This window comes from Taeniopygia guttata, chromosome 1A, assembly GCF_048771995.1.
Source record: "Taeniopygia guttata chromosome 1A, bTaeGut7.mat, whole genome shotgun sequence".
Lineage (NCBI taxonomy): Eukaryota > Metazoa > Chordata > Aves > Passeriformes > Estrildidae > Taeniopygia > Taeniopygia guttata.
In genome coordinates, this window is record NC_133025.1 from 55146128 (window position 1) to 55160644 (window position 14517).

Consider the following 14517-nt stretch of genomic DNA (forward strand, 5'->3'; position numbering starts at 1 on the left):
GGAGCTCCAGCCCCAGAGGGAACCAAAGGAACGGCCTCACCAGCTGACAGCAGCAGCAAAGGTTTGCTTTCCCTGTGCTTTATCTGCTAGTGGAAATAGAAGAGGATGTATTTGGCAAACATTGCATGCTCAGTGCAGTAACACGCTGTGCCTGCATTCCCCTTCTTTCCAAGGCTGGCTTTAATTTCTTTTTTTCCTTCCATATCCACTGGCAGCCGCTGGGCAGGGTCTGAAGGCAGCTGATGCAGCAGTGAGGAGTGTGACCTTTCTCACAGCCCAGCGAGATGAGCAGCCTGTTGTTCCGCAGGCACCTCCGAGCAGCGCTCCCACTGACACCACCCGGGGACCCATGCCAGCACCTGTGACAGCTCCTGGTCACAACCATCTCCCCTCCCTCTGCTCAGCCGAGGCTCTGGTGGGGCTCTTTTTAATTGCCTTTGCAAATGACAGATGTCTGATACGGAGGAGAGCTGGGAAGCAGTGACCTGCCTGCTGACGCCCAGCTGGGGAAGAACCCATCGGCTTCTCCTCTCCTGGTAGTTTGAAGGTGTGCCCACCTCTCCTCCAGCCATCTACACCAACCCCCACCACAGGGCTTTGCCCTTTGGCTTGTACCAGGGCCAGACAAGTGGATAATCTGATGTTTGGGGTGGGTGAGGTGATGAGAGGGTTCTTCAGCGGGGCACAGGGGCTCACAGGGAACCGGCCAGGGAAGTTCCACAGCCCCACTCCTTTCCAGCTGCTTCTGACCTTCTCAGTAGGCATGTACCACAGTCCTGCCTGCTATTCCACGGTCTGGGAGACAAGTAAAGGAGTGGGAACCACTAGTGAAGGAACTGGAATTGTACAAGGGTATTTTTTCCCCAAAATCAATTTTGGGAATCAAACAGTAATTATGATTACAAGGCAAAATTAGCACACTTCCTATGAAATGTGTATTTAAGAAGCAGCCATTCAACATAAAGCAAGAGGTCATGTCTGAAATCACTCATTTCTGTAAAGAATTAACTTTTTAATTTATAAGAAAGCCCTAATGACATTAATTAAATATAAATATTAATAGTGATAGAATCAACCTCTCTGAACACAGCACTTGCATTCAGTGAAGGTAGGGTGAGACACAGTGCACAGCACCAAGACATATCCAGGAGTTCACAGGCTTAAGTCTATATCTATGTTGCAAAAGTTGTAGGGCACACATATTTCTTTTGTAAGAGAGACCATGAACAGCTAACTTGAATAACTAAACAGTCTGATAGAGAAATCTCATACACTAGGAGAAGAATACAGGAACACTAAAAAAAAAGGGTAACACAGAATAATAGGGAAAACAGTCCAACCATTCCATTAAAAGCAGGACTACCTACAACATTTTCTCAGGGTCTTACAGAGTCAAGTTTTGGTAATATTCAGGGCCTCCAGCCTCTCTGGGCATCTCTGCATCTCTCTCCAGGTGAAAAACTTTTTCCTCAGGCACAACAGGAATCTCCCCTGGTACAAGTTTTGCCTGGTGCCTTTTGTCATTCTTCTCCAGGCACCTCTCAGCAGCTCTGGTGTCTCTGCAACCCCCATTATATAGCTCAGGGTAACCATAAGGTCCCACCTCATTCTTCTCTTCTTAAAGATGAACAAACCCATCTCTCTCAGCCTTCCTTGAACGTCGGAACTCCTGTCTACTGACCACATTACTGACCACTCACTAACATTACCCCAGTTTATCAATGCTTTCATCAATACTTTTTAGGAGCCAGAACCAGATGCATTACACCAGGTGTGGTCTTACAAGTTCTTAACAGGAAACAAGCCCTGCCCTGCCAGCTGTGCTGGCATTGTTGCACCTCATGTCTGGTGTGGTTGGCTCTCCTTGTTGAAATGGCACATTTTTGACTCATGTTCAACTTCATGTCCATCAAGACCTCCAAGTGCTTTTAGTTTAAGCTGATTGCCAGCCAACCAGCCCCCAGCTTGCACTGTTGCATGAGGTTGTTATTTCAGAGCTGCAGGACTTTTCCTTCTTAAATTTCATGCCTCTGTCATCCAATTTCTCCACTTTGTTCATGTCCCCCTGAATGACAGCAGCCTTGCCCCCCAGCGTAGAGCACTCCCAATATACAAAATAACTGGAAGCAATGTCATGGGAGAGATGATAGCCAGCTTAATGGTACTGTATAAACTCAGAAAGAGCAGGACTGACAGCTCTGTTATATTCATGCTTCTGCTGGAAAACAGCCTGTGCTGCTGTCCTTCACGGGGTAGTTGATGCCCTTACTTTTCAAGGCAAAACCAAAGGATGATGCAGTTTACAGAGGAAGCTTAGAGAATTCCTCTGAGAAGCTTTAGCAAGGACTAACAGAATTAAGGTGCCTTTTTATCTCTACCTTCTGTCCCAGAAGTCAAAATTATTAGCATAGCCCAAAGCATGAAGCACATCATACAATCTGGGGAAAAAAAGATGCACTTTCCTGTGACCTTAAACTAAGTCACATAGGTCAGGCAGCAAAAATGAGTCGCTTAAAGTAACATTTAAACAGAGCTTTCCTGCATTTGTCCACAAGTAAAAAAAAAAAAAAAAGGAAAACTCTAAACAGTTATATTTCCTCTTCAGAGCTGCTTATCCATGCAAATAAAAAGAAACAGCTAAATAGCAACAAGCAAGAATTAAGGAGAAGATAATGCTGCATTCTTAGTTATGCAAAACCTGAATACCTATTGCTTAGGGCAAAGGAGAAAGTGGCTCCTCTCCATGAGCTGTGCTGACAGCTCTATCTGCACCTTCCCCTTGCACACACAACAGTGGCTTTGACTCAACCCATTTGGATTGCCTCTCACATTATGTTGAAACACCATGCAGGAAATCAATACAAATCAATTATTAAATCCATTAGAAAGAGTTGAGCAGATACTTTTAAAAAATGCAAAGAAAATTAGAAGAAACTTACCAGCTCAAAGAGAAACCATGCAGCTTCCAGTGCTGAGACTGGAAGGCAGGAAAGGCAACTGTGAGGACTCACCCACCTGAGGGTTGACAGCTTTATTGAGCAGCCAGAAATCACCTTGAGGGGCAGCAGCTCTGGATAACCCTCCTCTGCCCACCTGCCCAGCCCTCATGCTCTCACAGCTGCTGAGCTGAATAATTCAGGAAAATCCCATCACTTTCAAAGCAAGATCACCGTTTCTCCTGAGCTCAAAACAGAGTAGGCTCCTTGGATCCAGGGTTTTGCTGCTATGAGAGAAGTGGCAGCACCGCACCAGCTCCACTGGGTACCTGGTCTCTGCAAAGGGCAGGGACAATCAGCTGTACTGTTCAGGAATCTGGGATACCCTGCAAACTGTGTGTCAGAAATCCTTTGCACCCACCCAAGGTAGATCTCACCTCTGCAAGAAACAGGTTCCTGACATCTGTCTCCCACCAATTTTAGGATTCAGCAGGTTCCTGTCTCCCATGGCATCTCTCTGCTGTGAGAATAAGCTGCTTTTGGCTGTCTGCTCCTGAGAGTGCTCCCTGCTGAGTCTGCAGCCCTCTCCAAGGCTCCTCATGCCAGAATCACTGTTCAATGCAGGGTAGGATGCAATGAATAATTTTGCTGATAAAAAAGCAATTTCAGTTTCCTTGAAATCCCAGGTTGTCTGCAAGCAGTTTTCTCCAAGGAAAACCTTGACCATAAGTTTCATCTTCATCAAAATGAACCTTCTCCTTTAGAAGACCTCCACTTGCAACAGCCCTTGCCAGCCTAAAGAAGAGATGCTGCCACAGACCTTTTCAGTGACCAAGTTTTTGGCAGTCTGGTGGGATATAATTTAGGGATACCTTCCCTAAATTAGGGCTGGCTGACTGACTCCAATGCCCTTGCAGTACCCTGTCAGGTAAATGGGGAGGCTTTGGCATCTCTACTTTGTGGGACAGGAGAAAGGCCTCTGTCACAAAGTCCCATGAGTTTCTGTCTTGAGATTTAATAAGTAGGACTGGAAGCTTTCTGCTGAGTTTTGAGAGTCTTTAATATTCAGTTGCAGGGAGCTGTTCCTACAGGAGAAAACAGGTTTTCTCTGTTGGAGTCGGGATCGAGTAGTTTTGCTCCACTACATTTACCCTACGGTGTTTTATCAGAATAAACCTTTAGCACCCAATTTCCTTAGGGTTCCTGCTTCCTTGGCTCTTCCTTGTTTGCATATAATCAGAGCATCTACCTTGCTTTCCAAAGAGCTTTTTTTTCTCTCCAGAGGGCAAGCTAACCTTCTCATTTCTCCATTTTCACTCAGTGGGCCATCAAATCCAGGAAACAAAGTCTGTGTAGTGGAAACTCACTGAAGTGCTGGCAGCTAGACCTGCCTGAAGGATTTTTTTGGTCACAGTTTAGCTGCTTTACTCTTTGGATGAAGAGTACACCATACAAGTGCTGCTGGCTTGTTGTTCCCTAGACAGAAAAATAATCAGCCTGACCACAGAGAAATTACATACATTGGCTCATCAGGCAATTCTTTTCCTCAGCTCCACATCTCCTTTTGATTAAAAAAAAAACAAAAAAAAAAAAAAAAAAAAAAAGGAATGCCAAAATGGGAAAACAAACCCTTGTTCATCTTTCATGCACAGTGAACCTGCGCTCACTTACCTGCCAAATCCATAAGGACACCCATGTGTTGTCCCCTCCAGAGTGCAAAGCCACTGACTTTGCTTGGTCTCTGTCCCAGAGCCACCCAGAAGGATCCAGAGCAAGTGGCAGAGGCTCAATAAAATAGATGTGCCTCACTCTGGACTAGACATGGCAAGATGAGCTGGCAAGGAAGAAGGAGCCAATTTGTCTCCGGCCCCTGTAAAATCCCAGACTGTGTTCTCAGTAATATGATCAGATTTGGGGCTAGATGATCAGATTTGGCAGTTCTAATAGAGTCCATCTGCCAGCACTGTAATTGTAAACATAACCAACATCTGAATATAATAATAATAATAATGATAAAAAGTAATGTTACCATGACCCACACCCACTGGGACATCTCATTTTTGCTTTGGCTTTAGGATAAAGGATGATGAGGATGTTTGGACCAACAGCTTCATTTCAGCCAGTGTTTCTGATAAGTCTGTCACCACATTTGTCTCTGGAAAATATTAAGCATAACATAGGGCTCATTCCTAGATTATATACAAGCAGCTTGTTTTTCTCATTTCACCACAAATCTTATTTATATATACATTGCAAATAGATTCATACCACACACAGAGCACATCCTTAGAGCCTGATTTCCAGTGTTATACTAGGTTTATGATCTTGTAATTCCATAGACTCAGATGAGTTTTACCAGAATAAATATGGTTCCTAAAATGAAAGGATATATTATGGACTTGCACATATTACTTATGCATCCAACCAGAAATAGAAGTATAGGCAGACACCTGGCACAGATGAAATAGTTAAATCTGCCTCCTACTCCCTTTCACAAGACCCTGATTTCAGTTACTTGCAACTGTCAAACATTCAGTGTTCAGGCAGAAATATTCCCTGTAATATGCTCACCTAAGGCTAAATATTTTTCAGAGAGCTCCAGCAAAATTAGCCCAGCCATTTGGAGGATGAATTTATGGAAAACCAAAGTGTTTCATTAATATTAAGAAAGGTTCTGCCTGCCTTATTTAGAAGTTCTGAAACTCCAAAGCAAGGCTTTCAAACACTGAAAGGAAGCACTGAGCTGTATCCCAGGAGTGGATGTGCTGCTGCCTTGGAAATCTGTCCACAATCCAAAAGAGACGTGCCCAAACCCAGCAGTTCACACTCAGCTGTTTCTGTGCACGAGACCCTCAGCAACCCACGTGTGGAGAGGAGATCTCACACAAGGCATCATCACAGAGCAAACCCCCAGTGGGTGTTTATAGCACCATTTACAAGGAGTGATCAGTGCTGGAAGCGTTCTGGGACACAAGCACTCGTGTTTGGGCTGCAGGCTGCAGTGAGCAGAAGCTGCTCAGCTCAGGAGGCCAGAGCTGGCAGCTGGGCAATATGGACAACCAGCAGACTTTGGAGAAGGACAGAAGAGGGGAGTGAGAAAACTGCCCTAAATTAAGGTTGTGGGGCTTTTTATTTGCCTGTGTTTTTTTTGTTTGTTTGGTTTGATTTTTGTTGTTGTTTGGATTTTGTTGTTCTGGTTTTTTTTCTAATAAATAACTACCAGCAATGCCCTGGTTAGCACTGCCCAAAAATCCCTTCTATTGTCCTTGCTCAGGCAGAGCTACATTCATTTCAGCTGCTCATCTCTAAGGAAATACAGAAAATCCTGCAGAGCTATGTACTTGGTACACGAGCAATCTTTAGACAACAAAGAAATAGTAAAATTTAGGCTGGATTAGGCCGCTGGAGTTACAAGCTCTAACAGCCCACCACCAATTTAAAGTAGAACCAAGGACCAAGCAAGGATTTTCTGTAATTCTTTGCTTCTGGGGGTCACAGTAAGATAAACCAGCAGCACGCACAGGTGGCACCTCTTGCTTGGTAACAGCACCTAGACAGTGCAGGTAGAGGGAGGTGACTACCTTCACCAGAATGAGAGTGATGGACAGGAGCTGAGACAGGAGGGATGTCTGTAGATCCACTCTTCCACAGCAACTGGAATCAAATCAAAGTTCTTGTTCTCCAGAAGAAATCCCTAGTAAAGAAAGTGACCCACCTTCTCCTATCAGTTGGCCACAACAACAAGCATTTCCCAAACCTTGCAGCCCAGTGGTTCACAGCAAACCCACAGCACACCCTCTCTTCGTCAAAGAGGATATTCCATCTTTAACATACATTTAATTCAATGTTTAACATGTCTCTTGCAGATGAGCTGCTGACCACTCACTATAGCCACTGACAGACATGGGCTGCAGACCACCCTGCCAGAGAAAACAACTTTTCAGTGCTCTGGCTGCAAGTGGAGGTCTCTGCTAGATAGTCTAAATAGTTGAGCCATTTTGCTGGGCCCTGTGAGGGTACATATGGTTCCATATGTTGAGAAAGCTGGTTTTTTTCAATTTGCTCCTAAAATGAAGTGTATGAATTTATAGACAAACCAATGTTAAAAAATATTAAGGTTTTAATAATAATTTAATATTAAGGTTTTAATAATTAATTAATAATTTAAGGATCAGAATCAAGCAGTTAAAAACCAGGAACTGTCTGACAATGTTTTGGTCACACAAAAGAGAGATCTAAATAAATGTGATTTGATAGCCAAAAAGTGCTCTCTGGAAGACAGGATAGATAAATAGAAATAAAAGAATAATACCAGGTTTTTTTGGGAACATCATCTTACATCATGATCATCTTTCCAGACTATTTCATTCTCTCCTCCCTAAACTTCTGCCAAACTGCAGGTAGGTTTAACATGAAGATTTCACAGAAGGTTAATCTTAGCACTTAAGAAGTAAGCAGAGTTTAAGCTTCAGAGGTGTTTTTCTTTGATCATTTTGAAGAGTTATAATAGTGTAAATTGAGTACCTTAAATTTACCACACTGGAAAGCTGCAGCACTACATCATTCTTCCTGCAATTTTTCTTCCTCTCCAAAGATGACATAAATACCTGTGGTGGGTCTGCTACAGTGTTGGACCTATTAAGCTGAAATCTGATTTCAGCAAAAGGAGGAAAAAATATTTCAGAAGGAATGTGTTTAAGGTTCTGCAAACAGCCCCATGTCCCACTCGTGACCCTCTCCTCTGCCATCAGACACACCCCAAATAAGTAAAAGATACCTCTAAAGGCACTGCTGAGAACACATCAGAGCCCAGCTTACAGGAGACACCAGTCAAAAGGCTTTGAATAGTGGGCAATACATGGGAGGTTAAAAAAATTAAACCTCCCCAAAAAACACAGTCCCAAGTCCACAGCCCTACCCCCTAAAATTTTTTAAATGTGGTAAAAATCACAAAGAATTCATATGAAATCAAAACAAATTCAAACTTTTTTCCATGAGAAGAACCCCTATAAGCTCTGCAGCAGCCTGTCTCCAGCAGGTTCACAGAGCCTTATCTGCAGGTCAGAATGGGCCACTAAGCAAACAACCCTGAAATCTGGTGACACTGTTCACACAGATCCTCTTGTGGGGCTGAGCAGGATTCCCAAATCCCAACCTGGTTGGGAACTTGTAGAGGAAAGGAGTACAGGAGCAGCACAGGCTGCCAAAGGCTGAACATAAAAGGACCAAACTGCAGGGCAGCCCTGGCTTGAGGCAGGGGTGGGAGTAGAAAGGAGAGGATGATGAGTAAAGGAAGGCCCATTTAAAATGGGAACAAGTCTCAGTCCTACCTGTCAAGTTCTGTTTTTCACCAGTAAAGGCTGTGGTTTTTTTCCTCAGGAGCTTTTCACTAGACCCCCAAAACTGCAGACATCAGTGCAAGCAAGATGATAGCTCTGGAGAAGGGCCAGCAGAGTTCAAAGCCCCTAGCTGGAAACCTAAGCAACACTGACAAGCATCGAGGGAAAATTTATGAGGTCCTGATTGCTAAAAGCATATGTTTGGGATCTAAAAATGTAAAAATTATGCCACCCACACTGCTTATTCTTTTCTTGTCTGAGGAGTTTTGGGCTAACATGCTGAAATGTAAAACAACCTGATCACATTTTAGATAGGATTTATGGCATTCCCAGACTGACATTTAGAATCATGGCTTGCAGTTGAGCATACTATTCAACAAGCCACCTGCCTCTATAAATGTCACTATTTGGGCTCAAAATTGGTTTTCGTATAACTCAAAGCAACTCTGGTTCTTTCAGCTCCTGCCTGTTTATAGGGATGTTTCATGGCACACAGCAATAAAAAGGACAATTTGTAGAAAATAAAGGTTCGAGTCTTGTGTGATTTATCTTGTTTGAAAGCATTTGAAAGGGGCATGTGAAATCTGTATCCCAGTAAAGATGCAGGACTGACCCCTGAATTAATTTGTGCTGGCTTGTGCAACCAGCAACACTATGAGGAACCCAGGGAAAACCCACTCATGGAGAAGAGCAGTGGAACACGGGGTGGGGACACAGGTGGCATTAGCTTTTCATACCTGGGGATACCTGAGCCTGTCACAAAACACCAGGGGTGCCCAGCGAGGCTCGGTTGGGCTGCATGGATTCTTCTTCAGAGCAAGTCCTGCAGAAAAGCACCCATCCAGCCACATCCATGGGAGCAAGCAGTGAACCAAGCATGGGATGCAGGGAGGCAGAGGCATGTCAGGACTGCAGTGTGCTGGAATGCTCAGACTGCACAATCCCTGCACACCACACCACAGTCCCCAAAAACTGTCTCTCTTGAGTGCCTCCATGAGCCTCAGAAGAAAGGAAGGCAGCAATTGTATTGGTGCTGGGATCTCCGGCGTGGGAAGAATGATGCGCAGAACTCCAATGATTTCAGAACGCTAAGCAATTACTTTCTTATACTATATTATACTATAACTATGTTACACTAACAAGAACTATCACTAACTAGGAAAACTAGAAAAACCCGTGACTCTCCCCAAGAGTCCTGACACAGCTGTGACCTAATTGGTCAATCAATCCAAAACATCATCACCTGTGCCCAATTAAGACCTCACCTTGGGTAAACGATCTCCATAACACATCCCACATGAACACAAACACAGGAGCAGCAAATGAGATAAGACTTGTTTTGATTCTCTTTTCTCTGCTTCTCTCAGGAGAAATCCTGAGAAAGCAAAGTCTCTCTCTGTTCAGAGGGTAAGTGAATACCACAGCACTTGGAGACAAACTTCTGCCCAAGGGCAGGTGCAGCAGCAATAGCTCCAGCACTGCTTCCACAAAGCACCTTTGATTCTGGCTACATGCTCAGGGAGCTTTATTGGAATCCTGGAATAATTTAAGGCTGAAAGGGAGGTCTGCAGGTCATCTGGGCCAATGTTCTGCTCCAAGCAGGGCCAACTACATTAGGAAAGTCTTGTCCTTGTGCATTAGGAGGAACACACTGCCACAGCTAATCTGTTGGTTCTGAAGATCACAGAGATATCACCTAGACATGTTCTCTAAAAATAGAACACTTTGTACACAGCCTTAGGGTGTGGATTCTGTTGGGCAGCAGAAGCCATTGGCAAATTTACTGCATAACTGTAACACAGTGAAGCACAGAGAGAGCTCTCCATTAAATTCTCATTCCTTTGATAATGCACAACTGGCAATTTCCTGCTTTGCAGGGAAGAAAAAGCACATAAGATGTTTCCCTGCAGTCTAGGCACACCAGAGACCAGTGAAATTAGGTAGTGAATAGCTCTGGAAAAGGAGTGATATGTTGAGACCATTGTGTCTCTCTAAAATCTCCATATGAATAATCAGGTGAGAAAACTGGTATTTAATAACAGAGACATAACAGATATTGCTCTGCTTTAACAAAGCTCTCTTCTACTCGGCAGAATATGCTTGCCAGACAATCATATCTTACTTCATTTAAACATTGTGGTGTCTGAAGGTATCAGGTACCTTCCTACAACCACCATCAACAAGGCTTTGAATACTACAAAGAAAAGGGAAAATAAACCTGTGCCTATCATCTCATGCAATCGAACCTAATAAGAAATTTAGTCATTTGGAACTGAAAAATTGACAAATTGGTGACCTACATAATGAAAACCATCTTGTTAGCTAGCTGAGATCTGCCTAACCTGATCTTCCTAACAGGATCACTATTGAAAAACTCCAAAAATAATGTTTACATCATTCTTGAAGATCACAGGATGAAAAACTATACTTTAGGCATCCTCAGGCTCAGCTTTTAATGGGAAACATGTTTTTCATTTTGTCACAGGTTTATAAATGGTTGTACTCCACTCTTGGAGCTTCTCCTGTATGGTTGACTCTCCCTATGCAGAAGGGAGTCCTGCAGGCAAAGACTAGGTGATGGCACATCAATTGCTGAAATGAGTTCTTGCTTGACACAGGCAAGATGAGTAGCCTCCCTTGTACAGCCATTACTTGAACACATAGGAAAAAAGAAGCAGAGATTTCTAGAATGACATGAAATCTAATATATAACACAAAAACATCCTATGCTAACAATACTCCTGAGGACTAGTCCTTATGTTGAAAGTAAGATTGTTGTAGATGAAACATCACCTCCTTCCTGCAAGTGCAAGGAACAACACAAACAGAAATAAAGCTATTATATATTAAAGGCTGCAAATCAACATTGTGACTTTTACAGCCAAGGCTTTGCTGTTCTGAATAAAGGCATTCTGTCATTCCCTGAATTAAACTGAAACAGGACCCAGTGCAAGATAAACATAGGAAGAGAAGGGAAAAGTGTCCTAGACTACTAACAATGGCTTTTCAGAAAGGTGCCAAAAGGGAAGGCTGACAGAAGTCAGAGCATCAGAAAGGATGTGTTTAGAGATCTTGGATCTTCTCTTTTCACATAGTCCTTCCTTGGATGCTCAGTTGGCCTAGGAAACCAAAGTGATGCTGGGTGTTGAGATTGTGAGCCTGACATACTGTGAGCCATACATACTCTGTCAGAAGAAATCCAAGGACACATTCAAGTGAAAAATAAATCTATCATATTCTAAAAAGTTTAAATCTCTAAATGCTACTCACCTATCGAATGGTACAGCTGAGCCCAACAAGGAGCACAATGACAGAAGTATGTAATAAAACCTATAGAACTGCCTTTTGCTATCAGCTTTCCGAGGAACTGCTGGACTCAAAGCAGCACTTTATCACCATCAGAGAGATTGCACCCATTTAAACAATCACACCTTACAAAGGCTTTTACTGCTGCAAAACTTTGAACTCTAAACAAATTCAACATGTTAAATAATGAGGGAGACTCTTCCTTTCAATGTCACTCCTGACTGTCTCTCCTGCTTTTTGGCTCCTGTAGCAAGTCAGGCACATGGTGAAAAAAATATTTCAAGCCAGTGGGTGGCACTCAGTACTATATGCTGGATGTATTGCTGATAGTTTGAATATATCAGATATTTTTAGGTACTGTGAGCAGTTCTACGCAATCAAGTATTGTAATCAAGAGCATACAAAAGCTCAGCTACATCAGTTCAGTCAGGATTTTAAGGATTCAGGTTTTGCAACTCTGTCAGGTGATGTGCTGGGATGGTATGAGAGGAGTTGCTCTTTGCTTTGGCGTAGCCATTTTCAGGAGCATTTCACAGGCATGTTCAGAAGAATCATCTTCTGAGAACTCCCCACTGTGCTGAGCTTAGCAGACAGTTATTTCCATAATAGCAGCTTTCTGTGAGGAAATAGGAAATGTGGCTCTAGGTGGAGATATTCAGAGTTATCTGCCATGGTGAAAATCCCTGGTTTCCAGCGGACCACACCATTTGCAAAATGACAGAGAGATGTTATAGGCAGGAAGATTATAGAGCAGCCCATCTTTTTTAGACGATGCAAGAAGACAGCCGAGGCAGCCCCGGCGGGGAGCGCTCAGCACCGCGGACAGCGGCACAGCCGCTCCCGCGCTGCCCACGCGTGCCCGCACCCACCTTCCCTCTCCCTCTGTCCCTCCCCAAACTTGCCTATACCTGTGTATCCCCTCTTCCTCAATGCCACATTGTTATCTAGACCCTCCCACTGCCCGGTGTCTCCTATCTGGCTTTTCAGTACATCCATAGAGAGGCAATACATTGTACAAATAAACTTTATACCAATTATAGAAGTATATTCAGTATGTACCTGCACCTCTCACGGAGGGATCATTGCAAAGAAGTGAAGTCTGATAGCGAAACTGGAGACAGGGAAGACACAGTTGTGCTGCCTGTGCATCTCTATGCTATGTTTTGAGCAGTTTCAGGGTCAGGAATGTGCCTATGCTTTCCCTGACAGCAGCACAAAGTAAATGCCAGTAGGTGCCTTTCACAACCCTCAAAAGCCAGTATTTCCCTGTCTAGCCTTTTCTCCTTCACCAATATGCTCTGTCTTCTTGGAGAAGAATATGGGGGTCACAACACATCTCCTTGAAACCTCAGAGGTCCCTCCATCCATCTTGGTTCTCCCATGCTTAGATCTTTTGTCAGAGAGATACTTTTCTCCTGTGAACAATAAGCCTCCTGCTTTCCTCAGCAAGCAGAACATACCAGACACCTGCTGACACTTGGCAGTCCAAACAGCCACTGCTTTCTTATGTGGGTTCTCCCTTTACACCTTCCCTTCCCCCACAGCTCTATAGTTTGTGATGCCACAGAACTCTGCAGTTCATGCTTCAGCTTTTGGCCTGCTCTGAGGAAGTGACATACCCTTGCGATTGAAGCCAACACTCCTTGAAGCGAGCTGTGGTTTCCAGAGTTAGAAACTGCATGGTAGTGGGACTCCTGCCTAATGCTTATTGCTTTTCCTGATCATTTCCTTTCAAATGCAAAGGCTAATTATGCTCTGCTGGAAGCAGAGCCACTTCATTCAAGATTATTGCCATTATCACATTTGAACAAGTCAAGCACCTGCCCTCCTAATGATCTCTGCCCACACAGGCCAACCAAGCTATTCTGCTACCCTCGAATTTCCTCCACCCATCCTATAGAAAGAGCAGAAAGGCTGGATAAAATTCTGAACCATCTTCTCTGATGTCTGAGCTGGCTGTGCTTTGGGCAGCAGATTGAGTAGGAACTTCCTAAGCTCCCTTCTAACCTGAACTAAGGTCTGGTTCTAAGTCTTCAAGGAAGGAGAGTAATAGAAATCAATAGAAAATTCAGCTCTGTAACATACTCCTTCAAGGGCTGTTTCCTTTGTTTAGGGCTTTCCCCTAATTTTAAAAGACAGATCTGGACACCGTTGGCCCAGGGGCTCAACACCTTCAGTAACTTAGAATCAGAACCTTACATATCTTTAGGTGCTTCTGTCCCGCAGAGTTCCAAGCACTGCAAGCCAATGGCCTTTATTCAAGGTCCTACAACTTTGGTGTTCATAGAATATCTTTCAAAGAGCTGATGAAATGCTGCCTTGACTGCCCTCCAAGTTTCCTGAATGCTGTAGCATCATTTACTTAGATTAGAGAATCCACAGTAAAAAGCAAAATTAAAAAGCACCAAAAAGTCATGATAAATGGTGCAATTAAGGCAGCATAACATACTTTAAATCAAGAAGAGCTACAGCTCAGCTCCTGGGTATGGAAAGGTTCTAATTTATCATGGCAAGACAAAGCATATGCATCAAATTAGTCATGTTTCAGAATCTCTCTTATGCACAAACATCAACAAAACTGACTATTCACTTGCACACAACCAGCAAACAAGATGTGGAGATTTTTCTTCTCTAATTACTATAGGTTATAAACCTCCTGAGTGTTTCTCTTTCCCCTCAAAATAAACACACCAGGAGTGCATTCACATTAGCAGAATTCCCCACCCAACATGGATGGCACATTTCCCTGAGCTTGCTTTATGAGAAGGAAGCAGGCTTTGCCAGACGATGACTTTGAGCATCTGATGCCTTAGGAGCAGAACTCTGGCTATCTCTCACCCTCCTAACAAAAACCTAACAAGATAAGCCTCCTAATCTAAATTAGGTGCCTAAAATTAGGTTGTGTGCTTATTTTTTTCCTTATCTACCTATTAGCA